The sequence below is a fragment of the Mastigoproctus giganteus genome, chromosome 11 (genome assembly GCF_048544385.1).
Source record: "Mastigoproctus giganteus isolate SK-2022 chromosome 11, ASM4854438v1, whole genome shotgun sequence".
NCBI lineage: Eukaryota > Metazoa > Arthropoda > Arachnida > Uropygi > Thelyphonidae > Mastigoproctus > Mastigoproctus giganteus.
In genome coordinates, this window is record NC_143585.1 from 80,618,015 (window position 1) to 80,644,068 (window position 26,054).

General features: G+C 36.7%; 1 protein-coding gene across 3 annotated transcripts in view; it reads left to right on the plus strand.

The window, feature by feature from the left end:
- The window catches only part of LOC150078186 (kelch-like protein 10), a 252,986-nt gene that overhangs the window by 127,050 nt on the left and 99,882 nt on the right, over window positions 1-26,054 (plus strand). For 2 of the 3 annotated variants that reach the window (XM_090385276.1, XM_090385273.1), the window contains exon 1: window positions 5,548-5,736. The exons of the other annotated variant lie outside the window; for it this stretch is intronic. The gene's annotated coding sequence lies outside the window, so the exon portion shown is untranslated. Of the gene's footprint in view, window positions 1-5,547; window positions 5,737-26,054 lie in introns of those variants that run through there. 3 annotated transcript variants of the gene reach the window in all.

The following is a 26,054-nucleotide window of genomic DNA, read 5'->3' on the forward strand; positions in this document are numbered from 1 at the left end:
TCACTATCCACGTTCTCAAGATACTCAGACAAACACGTCTAAGTAGTGTCTTAACCTTATATCTGAGAAGGAGGTAATCCATCTAACACACTACCAGCAAACGAGGTCACTAATAAATGGAAAGAACCAAACTGAGACCACTGGTCCTCACCTCATATAACACATGACCTCAAAATGACCTTTTTTTTTTTTCTTTTTAACACAATCCCTTGGCAGCAGGGCTTCAGAGAAAACTAATAGCAGGCAGCTATCCGACCAACAGCAGCGCTCGTAACCCTCTATGTGAGTGGCTTCCATAGAAAACCACAGGCCCTAGCAACAGATGACAAGCTCACGTGATGTTGGATGCCAGCCAATAGCAGAGCGACTCCTCGAGGCTGTTTACCACCAACCTATGTTCTCCAGCGGCTGCAAAAAATTGATAAGGCAGCTATTGCCGGCGTGACCTGTACGACCGCCACAATCAAAACCTGAGCACACGTGTCAGTTGGCTGCTTGCCAGGAGTTCGTGCACCCCGCTTTGTTGACGTCTAGTGGGAAAATCCATTGTAGAAATGGGGAGGATCCCCATCAGGAAGGAGCATTCATTGAAACACAAAACTAAATGTGGGCATACATGGAAAGGAAGGAAAAGGGTTCGGTAATGTACCAAATAACGGGCTTTCATCACGATTAAAGAGCGCCTGTGACCTGCACTGTATGATTCAGCATGGCTTCATTATGGACATTACATCGACGTTCAGGCAGACAGTGGTGTATCCACATCATCTTTATGGTATGCGTATCACTAAATATGTTCTTACAGACTCTAGCCTAAACAATTTGGATAAATTCTGAATATGATAGTATCTGGGCGTAAAGTTCGCCCAGATATTATGTACTATACACTGTAAATTTTAATAAATGAATATTATACACACAAGGGACAAATTATTATGAACAGCACTGTCTTGGAATAATTGCAATGCAAGTTTATAACATTATAAGTAACCAGATGTACAGTTGCATGACTGTATCGCTTGTACAGTGCTGGCAGCAAGCATTTCCGGTAGTCGTTTATACATAACTTTGTCTGTTTTGAACTTGGGAATAGTAGGAACTCAAAGGATTGTTGCCAGCATCACCACGTCGTGACCATGGTTTTATTTAATAAATGAATTTTCTACTTACATTCCGGGACGACTACATAAGGCGAGAGGAGTTCACAAAATAGGGAGAATACAATAACATCACCGTATTTGTTCATATAAATGGCGGATCCAAAGAGGGAAATAAATGGAATATTTATCGGCCGAAGATTATTACAAGAAATGCTTTGCATGTATTTTGCGCTTTTCTGTCTGTAAACAGAACAGTTTTTAATTCTCCCTTCGTTCCCACAGAGTAGATCTCCTTCTTCTCTCTTGTTGCTACCCTTCCTCCTTCCCCAAATGAAACATGATGGCTGTACCACTGTCAGAGTATAAATTATCAAAAGTTTGTGGATATTAACGTGTACACCTCTAGAGTTATTATTTATTTATTTTTGTACCGCAGCAGGCTTTTTGAGTTTGTTATTTTGAACGTTAGCATTCGGAGATACAGAAATGGTGGCGCCATCTGGCTGACTATTGAATTACTTACCATACAAAGAGAATGTGGTTAGCTTATTGCTTTCATATAAAGTAAGTTAATCATACTGTCTTGCTTATAATTATGATGGCAGTAGTGTATTATTGTGCTTCCAAACATGATTTTAGGAAACTGGTGGCCTAAATGGTACATTCAAGTTATGGAGATAGGCGAAACAGTTTCATGTCCCCATTATACCTTTGCATTTTCACCTTATTTATTATTATTATTTTTTAATTATCGAGACTCAATCTGGTCCCTACTGACAACGAGTTTCTCCAATAGCTTTGGTGTTTTGTACTAATTTCTTTTGCTTGTTTGGGCGCCATTTATCTATTAAACATCCAGCCTCTAGTGAAAGAAAAATAATGACATAATGCAACCTGTTCAGGTTGTAGACTTTGTAAACCGATTATCCGAACTACTCATGGGTTCGGATAATCAATTGTCAGTTGCACTGAGGGCCTAAATTGAGGAGGATATGCGGACCCTGGGCAAAAGTATTTTTGGGTCCCCGTAAAAATGTTTTAATATGAAAATGACATTTAATGTTTTTGGATTAATAATGATAAATGGATAGGTTTTGGTACCGTTTTGTGAAGTCGCATTTAAAAGGTCATCTTGTCAATAATTGAAAGAATTTATAAATTACTGATACTTGAAACTGCTTTATAAATTACTGATATTATACTATTCTTCTCTAAGATGAGGGGACTATTTGTTCAATACCATACAGTTGAACACTTGTTATTTGATAGAGATGATTATATTTCACAAAACAAAAATTAACTTGCGGAATATCAAACACAGAAAGGTGACTAATTAGGAGAATATATTAATTACTTAGATACTCAGTTATATTGCAAAATAAGATGTTTATTTAGTTATTCCCAATGATTTGAAACAAGTAATACTCCACAAAACAAAATCAAAATTAAGGCACAAATAAAATATAAAAATTCACTACAGAAAATGACAAAAACGAAAATATACCATCTGTGTAAAACAGAGGTTCCCAACCCCACTGGGGGTCGCGAGGAAGTGAGAAATAAGACCTAAATATAATACTTTTATCATATCGCTTGACATTGTAGTTACTAAAATGTCGAAAATGTAATTGGCAACATTCCTTCGAGACCCCATTGTAGCTCCTATAATGTCACGCGTTACGATTTTGCTGTGTACATTGCCATTTACGGGCTCCCTCAAAGTACAGGCCCTGGTTACCTGGTGAGATAGTGTAAATCACAATTGCTACGCATGTTATCCTTATTTTGGTTATAATCCATAAGAACATTGCAATGTGTTTTTCTTTTATGACAAGTAACATAATTGTTCGTGTTATTTATGGCGCGGAGAAAAAAGTTTGTTGATGTTCAGACTTCGTTTTTTACGATAGGATAATAAATTTTGCTCTAATGGAAGCCGTATGTAGGCTAGATTTTTGGTTGCTAAGGGAAATTTATTTATTATTTTTAGTTCATGTCACTCTCGCAGCTATTTCGTCAGTAGTGGCCTGCCCATCAGAGGATGGATAAGTTTCTGCTTTCCTCCTCTTCAGGAAGAAATAATAATAAACTTATTCATCTATGTTTTGATTTACGTAAAGAAGTAATTAAATCAGGGAAAAAAAAAAAAAAAAAACGGGATAGAAGGAGAGGGTGTTGGATTAAAATTATAAGCAATTCTTACTTGAAAATGGGATAATGAACTGTAAAAAAAAAAAAAAAAAAAAAAATATATATATATATATACACACAGATATTCAGGAGAGTGAATGAACTAAACGAAAATTACAGTGGACCATCAAAGCTTAGCAAACTTCATTCAACTACCTGCTTATACGTACCACGTCCCGTTGCAATAGCAGAAAAATCTCAGCACTCATTTATCCTAAGTACAACACTACATAACTTGTAATGGTGTTTTCAGATTAGGCTTGCACTAATTCTTTTGAGTAAACAGTACTGGCGAATTGTGAACATTTACGGTTGTCATGTACGCAGGAACATGTAATATTGAATTCCTGTTTAACAAGAACCTCTGCAATATACTCCATTTTTACCATAAGGGTAAATATGTCGTGTTCTGTTCTGAAACAAGTTTAAGATAAAAATTCTCTGAGCAAAAGAAATTAATTGTGTTAACGTGAAAAAATTTCTTTGCTGGTTTGTATTTTTCTTAATTCTTAATACAATTTCATAGCTAAACGATTCTGTATTAATGACTTATTGTTACTGTTATTAAAACATCGTAATGGCAGTGTTTATTAAAAGTTCGTCATGTTATAATTATTATAAATTACCCATTGTTCTGTTACTGCAGTATAATCTTTATTGAATATAGAGTGTATCTATATGGGTAATACAATAATTCTCAGTCAGTGGATACCATAGGTTGGGTTGTTGTGAATTCATGCCCAGGTAACTGAGACCATGAAGTGTTAGTATAACGAGTTAATTCGACCAAGGTGTGAAAAAATCTTATAAAAATTTGTGTTCTCTCCACAGGATCGCACCTAGGCATGCTCCTCAGACCTCTGAGTGTGCCTATTAAGAATTACATGGTTTTCCTGTGCCCAAACCCTGTAATTTTTTAACCAGAAAACCGACCGAAGACTACAAGCAATTTATATACATAGTATATTGATGCTGCATGGCCGTAGCCACATGGTAGCTTACTCTAAACAACCAAACTCAACTACTGAAAGATAAAAATACGTTAACCGAAAAATTTCTGCAAAAAGAAATTACCTGTATTTTTTTTATGGACCTTAATGGAAGATTCGAGAAATAGTCGAATTTGATTTGATTGTAACTATGATAATTTTCTTCAACATCAGATATTATGTTATTCTCATCTCTGAAAAATGGAGAAGGCGCAACTCCAAAGGAACTCACACTTGCATATTTGCCAGTGAATTACATAAATTTTCGAATTTTATAAGGAAGAACTAAAAAAAAAAAAAAACGGATAGATGATGAAAACTTCATTATGATGGACTACTGCCCTGAAATTTCTTTTAAAACTTTAAAGAAACATTATTATTTTTTATTATTCCTGTGTCTTCCAATGTCCTTTTCAGTGATTTATTTTCTTCCTCTGCCAGAGCAGATAACCCGCAATAAAACGAGTGACAGGAAATGTGTTTTGTCTACAACGTGACCGTATCAGGAGTCTGATGGGAGACCCAAGTATTTCTGTCTGTAGGTTCACTTTGATCCCTACACTACCGAGATGGAAGTGCAGTCCGGGGATATACTCGGCAAGCTACAAACAGGGCTGCTACTGTCAGAACGATGACGCCATAGAGGATGTAGAGTATAGAAAGAATTGCGTGCTTTGTTTTGTCTAGGGGAGCAGTTAGATTAGCCCTCAATCATTTCTGTCTAGTGCCTCCACCCGCTCCCCTGTTTACCATCTTCATCCCAGCCACACTTATCATTACGGTCCCCATTCCTTCCCCCCACATGCAACACGTTCTCATGTGTTACACTCCTCCGCCAGTTCCGTCCATTTCCCTTTCCCCAGATGTATCCCCCGTCTTTTCTGCGGTTCTCACATAGCTTACTTTTTCTTTTTTCTTTTTTTTCATCGGCCTACTGCAGCCCCTATGGTATTATCTCCCCGTTTACACGCAAATGCTTCAGACTCGAACGAGGCCTCCCCTCAACAGGGTTTGTTGTCAGAATGTTCCTGTGGGGCACGCTACCGCCAGCTGTAGCATTTGGCTCTGTACGCCCCTCTTCCCCAACCCTTCGCTGGTGTTCCCCTTCCCCTCTGTAAATGTGAAGGTTACGCAAGCAGCGAGAAGGGAGATAAACAGAGCGCCACCACCGTCACGTGATCAGAGAACCCAAACAAAGACCTGATCGCGGTTCTTTGTCTAGTCACAACGCTGGTAAGTTTGGGATGACAGCTTATTGGCAGCGAAACATTCGGGCGAATGAGCACCGTAACTATGGTATTATTGTTATTAACGAAGATTCGTTTGGTTGGTGTTAGAATATACCAATGGCCATAGATTCTTTATTGATTACGCTGCACAGTAGTCGCTTGTTAAAATTTACATCCATTTTCACACATGACGAAATTTCATTATGTTAATTAACCCTTCAAGAACCGGTGAGTTTTTCCTCATTTGTGTCAGCAACAAAACTAGAGTGGAACCGATAATAATAAATCTGTTGAACTTAAGAGTATTTATATTCAGAGACATCAAGTATATTATTTTCATGTTTGCAGTAGTTCTGTATGGATGTTTGCACAGTTGGATTCGTCTATTTGTAAGACGAATTGTATAATAATAATAAATTTATTATTAATTTTTTTTGTGTGTATGTATATAAATCTGCCACCTACCACCGTGAAACTACCATGTCAAATTTGGTGTTTTACATTTATTTTACACTTATACACAGTACTTGACGTAAAGCACTTGGTCACTATCTGTTAACTTCGTAGTTACTTTACAACTGGTGGGTTGAACTGTATATTCAAGTTGGCATATTTGATTATCTCTCTCTCTCTCTCACTCACACACACACACACACCGTAACTTTTTGGTGGTTATAGTGCCTTGTCTACCTATTACGAAAAAATTATATGAGAAACGTTTATCAGCTTTTCTTTTAGGACTGAATTAGCCGATTCGCAGAATTTTACTTCTTTTCTCTTTTCCCTCATTCCCGACCAGGCAAACCAACTTGTGAACACATTCATATTACCAGAACTGCAGATGCATTGAGACTTTAGCTTTATCGTCTCGTGACGAATTTTCACTGGACGACAAATAAACGTAGAATACTTTTTCCACTCACGTAACCAATACGAAAAAATTCTAATAATTATTTCTTGAAGCTAATGCTCTTTTGATAATGCTGACTTGTCAACTTCTCTGTCTCACACACAGTCTCCCTTGTCTTCCTTCGTTGTTTCTGCAACTGCGTGTGTGTCTGGGAGGATTCACGCTCTGTTTATTGAGATAACGGACAACTACGGATTAGTGGGTGCGGGGGTCGAAAGAACGGGGTAAGAGGAAAGGGGCGCTTTGCTTTCTACTGACAACTACAGATGCGTTAAGCGACGTGTTGAACAATATGATCAACATTCAGCACAACTGAGGGCTTCTTCCACTGCGTTTATCTTTGTAGACAACTTTCACTTAACATGCCAGGACGTAACTAGTGATTAAAAAATTAAAAGCTACATTTAATGAAATTGAATCATCACGTTCTTATAAGTTAAGTGAAAAAAAGAAAGAAAGAAACTAAAAAATAAAAGTTAAGGATTTTAACCGTAAGCTATTGCTAATGTTTACCTTATATGCGTAGCAGCTGAAAATAATTGCAGATTCGTGTCCATATGTTAGAAATAATTGTGAAACTACACATTTTGAATACTTTTTCCATAAGCTCAGATGAATGACGAATGAATACAACTGTGATTAGCAATGGAAATTCTTTGTAACAATTATAAATATTGGTGCTTATAATGATCTTGAAGTTTGCTTGTATATTTGAATTGTTCAAGTTTTCGAAAGAATTTTTGTTACAGCTTTTAACTAGCGATTCTTTGTATAGTGAAATACGGAAGGTGACTACTTGGGAAGGGAGACGGGGGAATGAAAGAAGGGGTTCTTTCTTAGTCCGGAACCGGTTAAGCCAGTTTGTAAGAAGAGTAAGAGAGTTCAAAGGTACACAGACTAACCTCACCTCACTGCTTGTATGCAGGAAGAGGCCGGAGAGCCATTACGAGACACGGGGCGACGTAGCATAGGCCTGTATAGGGACAATTAAAGCAATAAACAGATGTTAATGCTGCTGGCTGCGGGCCACTTGTCCTGGTATTACTTTTTTTTTGTTTCTTTTATTTTAGATTCGTGTAGTGGGGAAGGAAAAGAAGGGGGCTGCGTGCTAAACCTGCATATGTCATAATGTTCCAATAGTAGCATCTGTTATCTGACATTGGAATCGTTTTGTTGTGCATTTTAGTTATCAGACATCTCCGTTCTGTCTATTAATTACATATAATCATATACAAAAGAAAACAACTTCACAGCTGTTGAATTGGACAATAGCAGGATAGCACGGGCCTGTGACTTTCTGCAGGCACATCATAGACGCCAGATATATACAAACTAGAGAGAGAAAAAAAGAAAGCGTTATTAACAATCGCAGTTTTTTTTCTTTCTTTCAATTAAATTACCTGACATTTTTAAACAACGGACAGACTTCATTGATTGCTGCGCACCCCGTTCCCCAAGTTTATTATTAAAGCGCATACTCATCCATCCCTTGTGAATCAGCGCTTGTTTTTGTGTAACCCTACGAATACCAATTTTGACTTGTACATCGAACAGTGGTACTATGGTGATAACAAACATTGAGATATTTTATCTCCTTTCGTCGATTTTATTATTTATTTAATTATCAATAATTAAATAATGAACTCATAGGGATGGAGTATGGACAGAGAGAAAGAATAAGAAAAACAAATCGGAGAGGTTAGTAATAAATATGAAATAAATTTTGCAACCTGATTTTTCGATTTCCTCTTGTTGTTGATGTAGTAATATACCCGGGCTTCTTGACAAAGGTTAAAACAGATAGCAGGAGTCACGTATGTACGACAGATGGGTACCACACACGCCCATTATCAGTAAACTTCCTATCGGCTTTTGTGTGTTTGTAAACACGTGCACGAGTTATTTTTTGTAGTAACTTTTGCTGTCGACAAACAGGCCTATTGGGAAAGGTAAGGTTATGTATGTTCCCAGCCAGCGAAGTGGTTTTATGTAATGTGGAGCAAATTAAATAAAGTAATAATGTTATTGACAACACACACACACAATATCATCTAGCGCAGTATATTTTTCCTCACGGATTTCCATCGTTACTTTCTCTACGTTTACATTTATTTCTTTTTGGCTACGTCCACCCTGTGTGGAAAAGCTCGTATTTAGATTCCTGTTTGGACGGAATGAAATTTTATGATTGTGTTTTGTACCGTGACCGAGTTAGTCGATTTCGGACGAGATTTCCTTGATTTTTTAGTCTGCAATTCCATGTATTATGTGAGCAGTCAGTACCTGCTCATAGAATACATGGAATTTATAGACACGGCGGCATACACTACCCACTACCCTGACAAAGGTATTTGGATCTCGCTCCTGTTGTAGTAAACGGCAGGAACCAACAGTTTGTTACTACGTGCAATAGGTATACGTTGAATCTCGCGAAGACTGCGGTATCCGATAGCCATTCCTACCATCTGGGGTGGTTGTCTCTTCCCTATCTCCTTTCCTCCCACTCTTGGTGGCCTCTACCCCCCCCCCTTTTTTTTTTCGCCTGGTGGCTGACCCCACCACCCTCTTTCATTTCCAACACTGCACCAGGATGGGCTTCCTGTTTCAGGGAACCTTTTACTATCCACCCCTTTCCGACCATGTGGACTCCTTTGCTTCAGCCCCCTCCCCCTCTTTTCTCTTCTCCCTTTTATTCTACGTCTGTCTATCACCCCTATTTCCAAAAAAGTTTTATTTTTTCTGGGCTCTCCCTGGAAGCCAAGGCTATCCTAGGGTTCACCCCTCCAGAGCTATTCTCTCCTACTGCTCTTGCCCGCCTCCCCGGGGCGGTGACGGAAACTGGGGTTGTTGGTGGATCGTCACAGGCCCTCAGGCTAAATGGCCGGAGAAACAACACAACCCACCCTAATACCTCACAAAACACACACTAGCACACACTCTGGCCTTATACAAAGTATTGTATTCTACACAGAGTGAAAACGCAGAGTTGGGGGAACCCCCGATACTGCCAGACAAAAAGCACTATGGCACTATATCCAATGTAGTGAAAATATGGGAGAACGGAGATGCACAAATGGTGGGCAATAAAACCTGATCTCAAGTGATAAAGGTTGAATTGTGAAGATTCTGCCTTGTATATGAATCAAAACTGTTGGTAACGTACGGACATGAGGATAAACTGATAACGAGTGAACTCATCCGAACAGTTTTCTACGTATATTTTGTTCTTACTTTATAATTGTATATAATGCAAGTTTATCTACATAACATCCGTCCATCATAATAATCCTGCCATGCAGCCTTACTAGTACTAAAGAATATTTATTTAATCCGTGGCTGAAAACCACTCATGCCACTAAAAAGTGCCAACACAATACACTACACCTTACTTGCGAATGTAAGGTGTAGTGTATTGTTTTTTGTCAGCAGATACAGTCAAAAAAAGGCACCATTTGCTTTCTAAAAATGCGCCACAAAACCAGATTTCGGCGTCAGGGGATACAATGTATCTTCTGACCCTACCCTTGCTACGCCAATGTCCATAATCAGTTTGAGCGTGTATGTCCGGCTCAACTCGCCGTTCTTAGAACGTGAAACAAACGGAATCTACGGGGTGAGGATTCACGTGACACAGTCTTCACTTCAGGTGGTCAAGCGTGTAGGTGTGAAGAATGCCTAACGAACGTCATGACGTTCGCTAGTTATTCTTCACACCTACGCTTCATAGTATATCTTATTCATAGTGAAGTTTGGAGGAGGCTGTGCATGGTGTGGGACTGCTTTTCGTGGGTCGCACTCGGATCGCTGGTTGTAATGCCAAAACATCATCAATACCAAGTCGAACACTGACAGTTTTTTGCAAATAGGTCTTCCATGTCCCAGCACGATAATGAATCACCTTGAATGACCCAGTACAGCAATCAGTACTTTTCGGTGCAGAAGATAAGGTGAAAGAGCAGCTGCAAATAATAAGTGCCTTGCATCCGATGGACGAGATATGAACAAATTTTTTTTTCTGTGAATAATCCAACGAAAATCTTTATAGAACTTTTCATTGATTAAATAAGAATTTATTTAATTCAATGAATTAAAACCAGTTTGTTTATATCAATATCTAATTAGGTTTATACATATTAAATTTCTTGTAGAGCAATAAAAATTGTGATACGAATACAGATCGATTTTTTTTTTAAATTTCCAGTTGGTTCTTATAGAGGAGTTAGCATAATGTAATAGCCAAACAAGCCTTATCATATCAGTTTTGACCACAAGCTAATCCATTAAAACACTATTTGGTATGTTTTTGGCATGTTGGCTGCCAACTGTTTGTCGGTCTCGCGAGGGTAGCATAGTTCTTTTCTCGTTTTCGTCCAGAAAACAGAAAATCGACCACAGAACACATGCAATTTACAGACAGTATATACGAAGCAGTGTGGCCTTAGTCGCTGATGCCCCTAAAACCATACTAGAACAACAACAACAGCTGCTAACTGCAATTAGATTTCTATGTACAGACATACAGAAAGAAAATTGTTTCTCGGCGAATAGATGTTACAGTTATACATTTCAACAGGAACCGAATGTATACATATTAAACCACAATTGGGATAAAAATCAAATATTGGCGCATTTAGGTGACCCTCTTACCTCAAAAGAACTTTAAACTGTATTCTTCAGCTTGCAGTTTCGGTTTTTTGTTGAATCATTAGTCTCATTTATTTTTAGAAAAAATATGATCTTAAAAACAAAACTTATTCGTGGCCTTTGAATGGTTGGGTTATTGGAATGTTTTCTGTAAAGTTTTCTTTCCAGCTTGTTTCAATAAACTCGATAATTTTTTGCCTTTAAAAATATTACTGGAATGCAGTGTTGTTCAATATTTTACTAGAATTAAAACTTATTATATATAAAGAGTCTAGCTGCTAAGAAACTAAAAGTAAAAAGATGAAAAATAACGATTTTTAAAAGATTTATATCTGTTCATTATATTCATTAACAATATTCAAATAGCAGCTTATGTATTAGTTTTTGATGATTTTTGACCAGTGAAGTTCTGCATCGTCCACCTGCCATATAAAAAAGTTACTGGGATTGCAGTAGAGTTTAAATAGGACTGCAGGAAAGTTCTTCACCACCTAGAGCGCCATTCTGTACGTTGCTGAAAACATTACATCTTAGGAACGAATGATAATTTTTGGAAATATCCACACGCTGGTCCAGCTCAACTAATGGACTGGATGTAATAAGATAGTCCAGCGCAGTGGCATCTTGAATCGGTCTAGCTTCCATGTGCGCAGCGATCTCTGCAACGTAGGTCAAAGATTTCCACACCCCCCATACTAGAATTTTGCCAACATCTTAGAATTTCGTGGTGGCCTTAAAATAGACTGGAAAATTCCATGAGGATCAGACATAAAGAATGAAGGCAGTGTAAGAGACATACCTATCTGATACTAATTCACTAGAAAGCTTGTAGAAGTTTAATTATCATCGCACGAGATTTACTGAGGAGAAACGAAGAAAGACTCATCATTCAACAACTAGTCACCTGGGCTTAGGTTGAAGATGAAATAGGCTGGATTAATTCAGCACCTATATGCAGTAGCGCTGAGTTCGTATGTGCCGCCAGTAAGCAAAATAAAATTTGGCGCCCAAAATGTTAATGCCGATAAGCGTTTAACCAAACAGAAAATATCGAAAAAAATTTCGGCGCCCTCTTGAACGGCGCCCGTAAGCGACGCTTACCTTGCCTACCCACTCGCGGCGGCCCTGCCTATATGACATGGAAAATATCAGTAAGATTATCAAGAAGACTAAAAGAAACTTCTTCGTAACTGAGAGCGAACAGTTGCGCAAGGTGCATTAGGAAAGAAGGACCAAACTCTCCTAAAAAGATTTCTGAAGGCTCCAATCCTCTTTTGGTTTGGCAAACGTTAAAACCACAAAGAGGAAGTGAACCACTAAAATGGATACCTCGAAACTTAACAAAAAAGATATTTAGAATCACCAACTGATCCAGCCAAAAGTGAAATATGAGTAGTCAAATAATAATTAAAATATTATGATCTTCATTTTTTTTACATTAGTAAAAAATATGAAGGCTCATAATAATTCGTTGAATGTGCTGGAGAGTGTTACGAAGCTATAGCTGTTTCAATTTAAAAAAAAAAAAATAGCTGTGGAGTTTCGAGTGTCAAAAATAATAAAAAATATTTAAGTGTTTGGTATGTATTATGCGCCAAAGAAACTGAGCCTATGAGAGATGTCAGTATGTTGTGTCTGCAACCGCTAATATTCTTCTGTCGATTTGTTTGTTGGAGAAGAAACAGGAGTTTTCGAGAGAAAACTGTACAACCCCCCCCCCCATCCTAAGATCAATTAACTTAGCCACACTGTATGTGTGTGTGGGCCCATAAAAATTCCTCGCGGAATTGACGGGATTCGAACTAATGCCTTTGTCATCCAGTGGGGGATGATGATGATTATAGCTACTGTGCCATCGATGAAGGCAGAGATGCAGCCCTAAAATGTTCATACCAGTTGCGTGTCTGCTTATTAGTTGTTTTATTTTATATATATATATATTTTTTTTTTTTTTTTGACCGTTCAGAATCGGGCACGTGTTTATATGACTTTTCCTCTTATTTTGTACCCTAGAAATTTTGGAACCCTGGTCGTAATTTATCAGAGCATTTTCAAAACTTTTAAGCTTTTCTTTGCGCTGAGCAAATACCACTTCCTCACACACAAACATGGCAAGGTTCATTTAAGGTCCTCATGTGAAGTGGCGCCTGAATGCTGCCGCTTCTAACCCTGACTGTACTTATGGCTTATTAGATTATTAGATGAAAAGAATAATCGGGAATATTAAGAGGGCCTTTCGCTAGTAAAATGCTAATTTTCAGAATTGAGAAAGCTTGGTTAATTTAGAAAGCCAATGGAACAGGAAATGATGAATCGCGTTGTTCATCTTACCTTGTGTTTTTGTATGCTAAAGGTCTTGTGCCAAAATAATGAGTGTAACTGGGACATGTAGTTGGATCTCTGATATCTACGCTGGACTTAGATGTTAGGACGTAGTTAGATTTTATACCTCATACATATCATTATAATGTTACACTTGTATATATGAGACATCTTAATACTTTCAAATATATTAGATAATAATGAGCGCATCCTTTGATTCAGCCGAAGTGCATGTAGATTGAGGATGTGCAAATATCTCTCCAAATCACAAAAGTGATTTTTGAGGTAGAATAAACCTGTAAGTAAATTTCACTTCTGTGACAAAGAAAATTATGAATTCAATAGTTAAGAATGCAATACGAGATCCTCTGAAGAAGAATCAAATTAAAAGGGAATCACAGCACGTGTTTTCTAAGAACAGATCATGGCTGACTATCCTAACTATTATGACGTTGTCACAAAAGAATTGGATGCAAAGAACGACATCATTTACCTAGATTTCAGTAAGATACATTCCCAAATGAACGATTATTGCACAGATTGGAGTAATGTGACATTAGGGGCAAATTACCACTCCATTTAAAAAAGTCACCCAACATAAGGATTTGGGCGTCACCTGGGATAAAGACTTTACGTTCTTGCCTCACTTTAATGCCACTCGAATGAAAACGTATGCGGCTTTATGGGCAGTGAAACAGAAGATTTCCAGCTTTCATAATCCGCACCTTATCATCAGTTCCATTCTTCGATGCATAATCCCAATTCCCTTATATGCCTCAATTATATGGTCCTCTGCATCCTCATCTTACCAAACCAGGTTCTTATCTCTGGGATACTGGATTCTGACATGGATAAATAATATCGCCGGTTTAACACCTACAGTCTCAAAATCTGTTCTGGTTACCAATATTAATATGCTTCCTTGGAGGTATCAAATCATCTTTAGGAACCTTGTTACCTTCTCTCAGCTTCTATCCGGAAAACTGAATTCACCCAGACCATCAGATAGAAATAGATACCAAACCAACGCATCCCCCTACAGATCTAAGTTGCGTAGCATGTCCTCCATGGACAATATGTTTCCACTTAACTCCATCCAAATATTCAATAGGTTATCCATAGACATTAAGAAGCTGTGCAAGGACAAAACCTACAGATCTTACACTCTTGCGGATATGTATGCCCTCGTCATGCTCCAGGCGAGTCTCTTGGAGATGCCGCTCTGTCCACGCTTTGTTATCTCTCTATGTATTTTTATGTTATGTCTCTTTATGTTTATGTATCTTTACCAGAAGCCGTTTAAGACCGTGTAGTATCTGGACTGTGTACACAATGCATTTGTCTCTCATTATTTATTTTTAAATTTCTGTATGTAACTCGTCCTCTATCTGCATAGCTGTAAAGGGACATTTCTTTGGAAATAAATTGATAATAATAATAAACTGATGTTTAAAGTGGTAGGCGTTGTAAAGAGTCACTTTTCTTCATAGGCTCGGATAATAATAATAATAATAATAATAAAACTTAAGAAAATTTATATCAAACAATAATTGTACACTGTGTAATAACTGTATCCAGTAATTCTGGGAGCAATATAGACAGGTTGCTAGGTATATCTTTCCACGATAGAAACAAAAAAAAAGCGATTATTCCATTGTATTAAAATGAGATATGGGCAAGGTATATATCATTCTTTTAGTGCAATAAACAATATATAATTCATACAATTTAATTTGTAGTACATAAAATAGAACGAGATATGGTTAGGTCACATCTTGAATAGTGCGTGCGTACAGGTTTGGAAACCTCATTTAGGAAGGATATGAGCCTATTGGAAAGGGTACAAAGAGGAAAACAAGATTATCAGTGCACAAGAATATTTTTACAGAGAGAGAGCTGTATACTGTGTGTTACAATGTTTGGAAACCAGGCAATTGTGTATGCTGACCTGATTGAGGTATTTAAGGCTTTAAAAGGATCGAGTAAGCTAAACACTGAGGGTATCATTATTCTTTTTCAGATGATATATGCAGAGGATATCGATTTAAATTCAGGAACCATAATTGCATAATATGATGTGCGAAAATTTGCCTTCAGCCAAAGAGTAATTGTTGGAATAATCTTCCACCCAGTCTTTGCTGGTGATGGGGTGGGATAGGAAGTTTATATAAATTTAAATAATGATTGGATTTCAAGTTTCTATAAAATTTGGATGATGAGGCGAGTGAAGGCGACGTGTTATTTATTTATTTATTTTGTTAATACATAAGCTTCTTTTTTATTGGCATCTGGTTTTCTTGACACTTTTAACGACATAAACACTGGCTGGAAGTGAGTTGAGGTGAAAATGCATATGGTGTCCAAAACTTCATCTCATACTCATTAAAATGAAATCTCAATCCGCTACGGATACGATATTCGCTTTTAGCGACGTTCACGATTAACCTGTTTTTAATTATCTGTTTATTTATTGAAGTTTTATTTGTTATTTTTTTGTTTTGCTGTCATTTCAAGAATTTTTTATATTCACAGTTAACCTCATACGAATTGAGTACTTTCGTATGTCGTAAAAAAACAGTTAATGAAACTAATATTAACTTAATATTAAAATATTAGTTATTTACATAATATATATATTTATAATAAATATTAATAACTAATATTAACTAATATTAATAAATAAAACTAATAATGATTATGTTAATAAACTAATAATGTCTCCTGAATTCCCGATTATGACCTGGCAACGAGGCAAATGCACAAGTTCCTTTATTTTTTTATATTTTTTTATAAGGGTCCATAAATTTCAAATACATACATGTACTACTATATACACACAGTATTTGTTTTTAATACGAGGTCTTCAAAATTACATTATGCCTAAGTGGGACTTTATGTTGTACTGTATATTCCCTGGAAGGCGAATGCAGCATAAGAAATTACTTTATTCCCATAACACCACCGACTTCTCTCTCTTCCTCTCATTTTATCTGTCTGGCAATTTTATTTCTTCTTATTCTACCGAGTGCCCACTCTGTATGTGTTCATCCTTTTGCAGTCACATTTCTTTTTCTGTTCCACTCCTTGCTCCTATTGGACCCCCACGCCTAGCTTTCCCGAAGCCGTTAAACAGCATGGACTGTGTGCGTTTCTTACTGACATCGTGCACTTGAAGTCCTCTCACACCAGTGGGGAAGTAAATGATAAAATGGATAACTCTAGAAAACCCTGCTATAACTAACCACCCATCACCAGCAGAGTTTCCTCCTAGCATGAGTGTCAGATAAGAAGGTAAAGTTGTTGCTGGGAGAAGGAATAACTGTACACTTTAAAATGTGAAGAATATAACGTACTCTTCGGGACTGAGCTACTGATATGATGGGGCATTAGCAGCCACGATAGAATGTTATCTTCTGGGCTTGTTATCTCGCGGGGTATATTTTTACAACCGTCTGCCATTCTGGGGCACAAATAACAATAGTGGCTATCTTGTGTTTACGACATCGTGCTATCATTGCCACTGGGTTTGGTAGACACTTCTCTACACCTACTACCGCCATCTGGCGAGAATATATTCAAGAGTACAGATAAGAGGGACGCAGTTTCTCTAATGCAACCACCGAAGTGAGCGAAGGAATTGAAAGAGCTCTTTTAGAAAACTGCGTTGTTCGAGGAGTGATAGCGACTGGGTGTTGATCTGCCGAGGATAACACCTCTAGACTGCTCAAGACATGTTCCTTTTCCGCTCACGAATCTCAAATTACAGTCAGCTTTTTCTGTAAGCATATTCTTTCCTATGCCCAACACAGCTCATTACACCCACACATCACTCGTTGATTTTTGCCCATAGAATATCCTCTTTAATCTTTGTTCCTTCGTCCGTCGTCTCTTTTTCTGTGCCTTGAAATGTCATCGGTAGAATTCAGCTTTAAATTGGCTCACAGAAAGAAAGCCTGTACATTTTAAACGTAATAAAGATGTCTTATACTTGGGTGCTTATAAATTTACGAATGCGTATTAAAAAAAAAAAATGTTCTCTATCTCTTACCGACGGACTGCTCTATTGTACCGAACAAAACATGTATAGATGTGTGCACATATCAACTATTTTTCCACATAATCGTCCAATTTATTTAGGCACTTTTTCACAGATGTTTCTGGCGATATTTCTTTATCGTGTCAAAAAGAGGGAAGTCAAATGGGGTCAGAATGCGAAATATGGAGGGGATAGTCAAGAACTTCCCAATTCCAAGTTTTCAGGGGATTATTATGTGTCTATACATTATTGTGGAGCACTCTGGCACATATTCAAAGTAGACCTGGTCGTTAAATGCTGAAATGAATTGCGCAATTATGTGGAAAAGCATAGTTGATATGTCCAGCCAAAAGAGAGCTAAAGAAAGCTGATTAATTCATTGCTAGTTTACACAACACGCACGAATATATAGAACAAAAAAACACCTCTAGAAAAACAGCACTATTATGTAGTGGAAGTGGTTGATCAAGAGACCAGAAAAACTCATTCAACGTCATTCTGTGACCTTGTGCATATATCTGCACAAGGTTATAGAATACACATATTTTATCGTGATTCATGGGTTTACTTATAGCAAGATAAAAGGTCAGAGAAGGGTCCCGAAGAGTCATACTTAGATTTTTTTAATTAAATTAATTTCAGTTCAAATTTTTAAACACCTATGCTAAGCATAGCCAGGTTAAAAATGTTTCAACTTTCGCGAAATAAATTTCTGAGTACTTGCTGTAATACGCCTATATCAATTCTTGAATAAAAAAAAATTCAAACCAAATAGCCAACAGCTTCCTCTGCTTAATCCATATATTTCTAAACTTTCTCATGAGGAAGCATAAATTCAAGTTGAGGAAGGACGATTGCAGAATAGATGTGCTGAAGTTTGATTGCTGGAACAAACTTCTATCTGTTATTGTGGAAGTTGATAGCTTAAATAAATTTAAGAAAGAACTAGACAAACTATTGGAGGGAATAGAAAAGTGAAACGGGAAGCGTTTTTTTTTTTTTTTTTTTCTGACGCTGTATAAGCTTTTTTTTTTGCATCATATGCCACTACTAATGCTGTTTACCATTTAATTTTAGAAAATGTAAGAAATGGAAAAAATCCATGACTTAAAAATGAGATATATCATCCTGAAGATTCATACTGTATATAATTATAGAATATTTTTCTTAAAATGAATTGGGGAGCTTATTTATACCTCCGGATGCTAGTAATCATAAGGTAGCCAACTGTAGATATTTTTAAAAAGAGGCAGTCACCCGTAGACACTTGCCTACTTTGTGTGTTGAATCCGCTCCTGCATATCTTGGAACAAGCGCGATTTCTTTCGATATGGGTTATTATATCTTTTTGTTGGTTTTTTTTTTTTTTTGTTTCCTAATTAAATTAAATTAAATGTGACATAGTTGTTCGTAGAACAAGTTTGTCACATACATCAAAATAAACTTTGTTTAAGGGAAAAAAAAATCAGTTATCCCTATTTCCTTAGGTGAAGTGATTTCTTGTGCTGTTAACATAAGGTTAGCATCAATCTCTGATATTTAAGTAGTTATTATTATGATTATATTTTTCTAACACTTGAAGATAATGCAGGAGGTAATCTGTAAGTAGAGAGTTTAGCTCAAGCTAAACCCTCTGCTAACCAATAAACAGGTTAGCAGAGAGTTTAGGCGTACTGAATGTGGTATAACTTAAAATATAAAAACATAAGTGATTCATAGCATATGGATAATATTAATATTTATTTAAGATATATAACATTGGAACTAAAAGTAAATCCAGTACATTTAAAACGCTATTCTGATATTTATTAGTTAGCCCAATAATTCCGCTTAACAAATTAATAGAAACACACACACACACACACACACACACACACACACACACACACACACACACACACACACACACACACACACACACACACACACAACAGGAAAAATAATAGTAATTACAAAACTTAAGCCAGCAGTATTTTTTCGCCCTATTGGTTTGTCATACTGCTGGCTTATTTACTATTATTTTTCCTGTTTTATACAACACGCAATATGCAGAGGTTTATGCTATTTTGCTGCCTCTGATGCCTGCCCTATCAATTTTATTTGTTATTCTTTATTTTTACCAATTTTTATGTTAATTAGTTTGTTACATCTAATATATATATATATATATATATATATATATCACAAAAATTTTCCTTTAACAAATTATAAGTTTATTTGCATCTAAGTAGGTAAAATATCTTAGTTCTAATTACATTTTTAACAGTTATGATTTTGTGATTATCCTTCCTGTTTCCGGGATCTTTAATATAGGGGCAGGAATGTCAAGCTCTGCAGTGTTTGCAGGCCTCACCAATGGCTATTGGGGTCTCGGAGGCGGCGCTACTGTGCCACATCAGTATGCACACAACACGCTGATGTGGCATTATTGAATGAAACATTTTCACGTATTTCCCACTTGCGCGACCTCAACCAGCATTATTTATGAAAATTCATATAATTTGTAAATTTTATATTAGTGTATTTCCTTTATCATCATTTACCATACTTACAAAATAACCTGTAAAAGTTGACATTTTGGAGCAAATGTTTAAAAGTCCGCCAGTTTGAGACGCCTGATATAGAGAAGGTTATATGTACTAGTCCCCATGTGGATGGTCCCCACTTTCAGTATTCTCAAATGTATCTTTGTGTTATGGTTCTTGTTACATAGGTGTACTAGCAGCGCTTACAGGACAGTTTTCTCGATTCGATGCACTTGTATGACTAATAAAACGTTTACAAAATAATTAATGAAAGCATACCCTAAATTTTGTAAAATAACTGGCTAAATTGATCATTTTCTGCGCATGCTGTTAACTGTTTTAGTCATGCAATAGCGTTGGCAGTTTTCTTGTGTGTACGTGTGCGCGCGCTCTCTTGTATGTAGTTCTTTGGGTTATTCAATAATTAAATATTAAAATATCAGCAATAATTCGATATTGCTGATATTTTAATTATATAACAGTTTAAAATTAGTTAGTATGATCAAGTTGTGATTAAACAAAATTTCAGTTAAGTGAGTTTGGGATGAGCGAATTTATTGGATTCAATAAATAACGTACAAAAACGTAAGTGTTTGAAAGCAATTAGTCGAAGTCTCATGTAGTTCCCTGTGTTTCATTCTTTAGAGAATCCTTATACCCACTTCTGAAAAGCTCTGTTCTAAAAAATATATATTTGAACACTTAATAAAGTGATGTCGGTATTTTTTCGAGTTTCGTTTTTCTTTGTGTACGTGTGTTTATGTTCGTATGCAATTAATTTTGTCTCTTATATGCATATATGTCTCTTACATTTGTCTCTTCATATGCAATTAATTTCGTCTCCTACACATTTTAAATACAAAATAACGGTTAAGCGAGATTCGGATTAGTGAGACTATATTGGTTTATAATACAGTAGGCTTACATCCAATCCATTTCATAACATGTACAGTATTAAAAGAGGGTGACGTCTTTTACAAACTTTACTTTAAGGGCTGGAAGTGACTGAACTTCACTGCATTATCTCAGAAGTTTGCATATACAATAAGAAAGGAAGATGCTGAAAGTAGAAAGAATGCGAACAATATTAATGAATTTATAATTTTAACAATGCAAGAATATACATAATATATCAGTAGGCCCTCGATTTAACGGACTAATTGGGGGAAGGGGTGTCCGCTATTCCCGAAAGTCCGTTAAATCGAATGTATTTAAAAATATATATATTAATAACGAACTTACAATGTACAGGATGTATTAAAATATTATTATAATGTATAAGTATGAATAAAATATTATTAGAATGTACATTGAGTAATTTATACACGCCACTAATTATCTGTTAAAAATAAATTTGCGAGGAACCAAACTTTATTTTAATTAAACACGTCAAAAACTAACTTTTTTTTTTTTCTTAAAGCTCACACAAAGTTGTTTTCAATGTGAACATTAGTTTTTTTTATTTAAATCCATTTTAGAGGGGGGGAAAATACTTTAAAATTCTTAAACTCCATTGAATAAAAAACATACAAAAAACGTTAAAAAAGGTACATAATATTCAATATTAATATTAACTTAATTGAAAGAATTACAATTTTTAGAATCAGAAACAACTCTCATATGGAGGAAGAGGTGTTAATTCCTTGCTGGTAGAGGGTTCTGGTGAAACAAGTCCAGTTGATGAAGTGGTCTTGAAGAAATCATCAAACTTCAGTTCCCTTACACGTTGCGCTGCTTCCTTATTACTGTAGATGGAAATTCTCTAAAATGTTCATAATAAGGAAGCACATCAGGGTGTGGTGATGATTCAATATAATGTATGATGTCATCCATATGTTGTCTGATAACAGACAATTTAGGATGAGGTGCAACTGATTCTTCGTCTTTGTCATCATCATCGTCTTCTTGTTCTCCATGAAGAACATTTTCCGAAATCTCTACCTCTGAAAAAATTTGATAGCCCGGATCACCTTCATCATATTCGAGCTTCTGTTCCACGTCATTCTTAGTTGCATTTTTTGTTGCCTGCCCTCAGAAGAGGGTCCCGAAAATTAGACGCCTCAGCTCCCTCAAAGTCCATTTCAGGTTCTACGTCGTACAACTTCTTCCAAGCATTGGCCAAGGTAGTAAGTAATCTTCATATAAATAAATATTCTGTTTATACTCCGGCACGACAACCAAGTCAGTAGAGTTTACAATAAATCGTCAATACAAATATTTATCGTATTTAGTAGTCACGGGCTTGAACCCCGGTCCACTCAAGGAACGCATGCTATGCATTCTCGCTCCTGACCACTGGGCTACATCAGGCCTTTCTTTCAACGCAGCTGCTAAGTTGAAGATAGCAGATCTGATGTTGTATGCATGTAAATTTTGCAGTGTCCTGATGCCTCTTGTATCTTCTTCTGTTTCTTCCAAAACAACCATCACCTCTTCCAAAAACTTCTTATGCAACGATTACACCCTGATCCATCGGCTGTATCAGTGTTAGGAGGCAGAAAAACACATTTAATTCTCCCGTCCCTGCTAACTAGCCTCTCAGCATTAGGGTGAGCAGGTTGTTGTTGTTGTTATTTGGTTTTTAGGAGCATTAGCAACTAAGGCCATATTGCTCCGGGGATATGCGGTGGTCATTACCTGACCTTTCCGCATCCACCGTATTTGGTGGTCACGGGCTCGAACCCCGGTCTGATAAAGAAGCGTGTGCATGGTGAGCAGGTGCATTATCTAGCAGTAAAACAGCCTTTATTTCACGAGAAGAAATTTTCAGCACATCTGTCTGATAGCGTCGCACATCAGGGATAAAATGGTTAAAGAACCAGTCACAGAAAATATCCATTGTTGAACCAGGCATTTTTTGAGTTTGAATATATCACCGGTAACTGGTTCATTAAATCCTTTAAAGCGCAAGGTTTTTTTGCTTTACCAACTACCATAGGCTTATAAAAAAGGTTCTAAATTTTTCCTTTAGGACAGAAATATTTTGTCCGTTAAATCGAGGGCTTACTGTATATAATTGCCAGACAATATAAGAAAGTAATTAATCTCGATTATTAATTTCTGTAACCACCTCCAGTCTCAGAAACACTTTGTCGGGATTGTTTAAACTGCCTTTTGAGTTTGTTTGTTTTTTTAACACGGACTATTTAAGCTAATGATAGATACTTTTCATTTGAGTCGAGTATAAACTTATAAGATTTGAAATTTTAAAACTACTGTATTATTAATCTAATTGTATCTTTTTTTTTTTATGAAAGCCCCAAACACGAAAGGTATTAGAAACTGTAGTACTTATTACGGTGCGTAGGTTGAAGGTTGATGAAAGAAGATACTTGTTGACATTAATTTGAATTTCTGTAATTTTCAAGAAATACGTCTGAAGGGAGGTTATTTCAGAAAACGGAGTTGAAGGGATAAATGAGAAATAAGAAAACTTCATTCTGTGATTTTGAAGTTGGACAGTAAATGATGTTGACTGGTTTGGAAGAGAGACAAGGAATTATAGAAATCACTTCAGAAGAACAGTACCCATGGAAGTATCTAAAGGAAAGGCATGTAGCAGAAACAACGTCTATGAGACAGGGAGTGGAGAGACTTTGTAAGGAATGGGTCATTAATTAATCTAACTGCGCTCTTTTCAATGGAGTCTAGAAGAGAGACGTTATGGAGTCGCCTCCTCATACGTAGAAACAATGTTCCATGTTATGGCGGATTTGAGATTTGTACAAAGTGAGTAGCTGTTTAGAAGAAAAGTAAAGGCGAAAGAGAAAACCCAGTTTTTTTAGATTCAGAAGAAGCAATATTTGTGATGTGCTTATGCCAAGAGAGATTAAACGTCAGGGTAATCCCTAATAGAGATATGTGATATTGTCTAGAAATCTGAGTGTCATCGAAGATAAGCATAGGAGAACAAAAATCGTTTTTGCGAGATATAAGACAAGACTGAATTTTATTTTAGAAGGTTTTTTTTTTTTTTTTTTTTGATTTGGTAGTTATTGGCGCATCGGCTTCTGTGGCCATATTGCACCTCCCAAGGTTTTTGCAGTACTTTGATCCAAGCCCGAGGCGGGAATCGAACCCGCGACCTTTGGGTTGCCGGGCAGGTACTTTACCCACTCGGCTAGCCCGGTCGGCTATTTTAGAAGGATTGAACTTAACTAAGTTATCTTTGCCCCAGTATAATATTACTTGGAGATCAGCATTTAAGGAATTAGTAATGAATATTAGAGAAGTTAAAGCTGTTCGTGCAAAAGGGAAAAGTTTCTCAAATTGAAAGGTGGAATGCAATGTGCCATCATCAGCAAAACTATGAATAGGATTTCCAGTCAATAGATAGAAGGTCATTAACATACAAGAGAAAAAGAGTGGGAAAAGAACTCAACTTGGGGAAAAGAAACATTATGGAAGTTAGAAGACAGAGAGCCATATACCATCACCCGCAGTGAGCGATCAAAAAGAAAACTGGATAAAAAAAAGTCGACAATCCATAAGATTGAAACTTATTTAGAAGACCTTTATGCCAAGCACGATTAAAAGCCTTTGAAATGTCAAAAGCAAACTGCTTAAGTTTCACCAAAATGTTCCTTTGAATTTGTTCACAGGTGGGTAACATAAGCCAATGAATCGCCACTGAAGGTATCCATATTGGCGATCATTGATCAGATGGAAGGTTTTAAGATAGTTTAAAAGTTGGTAGTCAGTAGATTTCTCCATTACTTTAGAAAGAGTAAAGGTAAGTGTAATGGGACGATAACTGGGTAGGAGGGTTTTGCTATCCGTTTTAGGAACTGTCTGAATATGAGCAAATTTCCAAGCAGAAGGAAAAACACCACTGGAATAAGAAAGTGAAAAGGCGACACAGAATAGGAGTAAGTTTGGGAGCACAGATTTTGAGAAGTGGAGATATACCACCAGGACCGAGCTTTCTTGGCATCAAAATTCTTCTGACCTTCTTTTGACAGAAGACCAGAGGAGGCATTAAGGTGGTATATACTGGGAATGGTAGGAGGCAGTTTTCCAAGATCATCAATAAAAGAGTTAGAAGAAAAGTAGGATACTAGTTAGTCGGCTTCATCTTTACCCAAGGTGTCAATAGAAGTACCAGGTTTTAACCGAGATGAGAGTACAGATGGTCAAAAGTTGCAGACAATAGGTTCGACAAGAATGCTCGACTATCATTTGAACAAGAAGTAAGTTTTCTACTTTTAGCCTGTTTAATATCTAATTTTGACTGATTAATAACTGCTTTACAATTGTTGCGAGCTTTCGTGTAGGTAGAAAATAAACCTGGAGACTTAGATACAAGCCTATTGCAATATGCAACATGCTTTTCTTGAACAGCCTTCATTTATTGGAAAACTAAGGTTTAGATAAAGGAGGAGATTTTATAGTGGAGCGTGGAATTAAGTATTTCATTCCTACAAGAATAATTTCACTGACGCGATCTGAGCAAACATTGACATCAGAAGATTTCAAACAGTAATCAACAACCAAGTAAAAGAAGAAGAGAAATCTTACAGATCATCCCATTTTGCATTCTTGTTATTCCAAACAACATGAGGCTGAAAATAGCCACGAAAGAAAAAAGTTGTGATGGTCTCATCTCGACTGTAACCACTCACCTTGACTTAATGACCACTCATATACTTATAAATTATTATTATTTATTAATATTCCTTGTTTTATTTGTACTAAGTGCAAGAGTAAACCAACAGAAAAATAATAAATAATAATAATAGAAAGCGCCACTTCAAAAAAAAAAAAAAAAAAAAGCTGCTGTCACTTTTGCTGTCGGCTTTCCAATGACCTTTTTGCCCTGGATTGAAAACCACGGGATTGAGTCATTCTTCATTGGAGAGGGCATTGACATTATTATCATTAGCCATATGGTACAAGGAAGCCTGAGGCGTATGCTGTACCAGACAAAAGGGAGGTACCAGACAAAAGCGTATGCTGTACCAGAGAGAGAAGGACGATATCCAATATCCAGCTCAGGATCCTGGATGTGCCAAGCCCATACTCACCAGATACGAGCCCTTGTTTTTGGGCTTTTTTCTCCTATTATATTAGAAGAAAAAGTTCTAAAAGTAGGGTGACTTTCCCCTCCAAA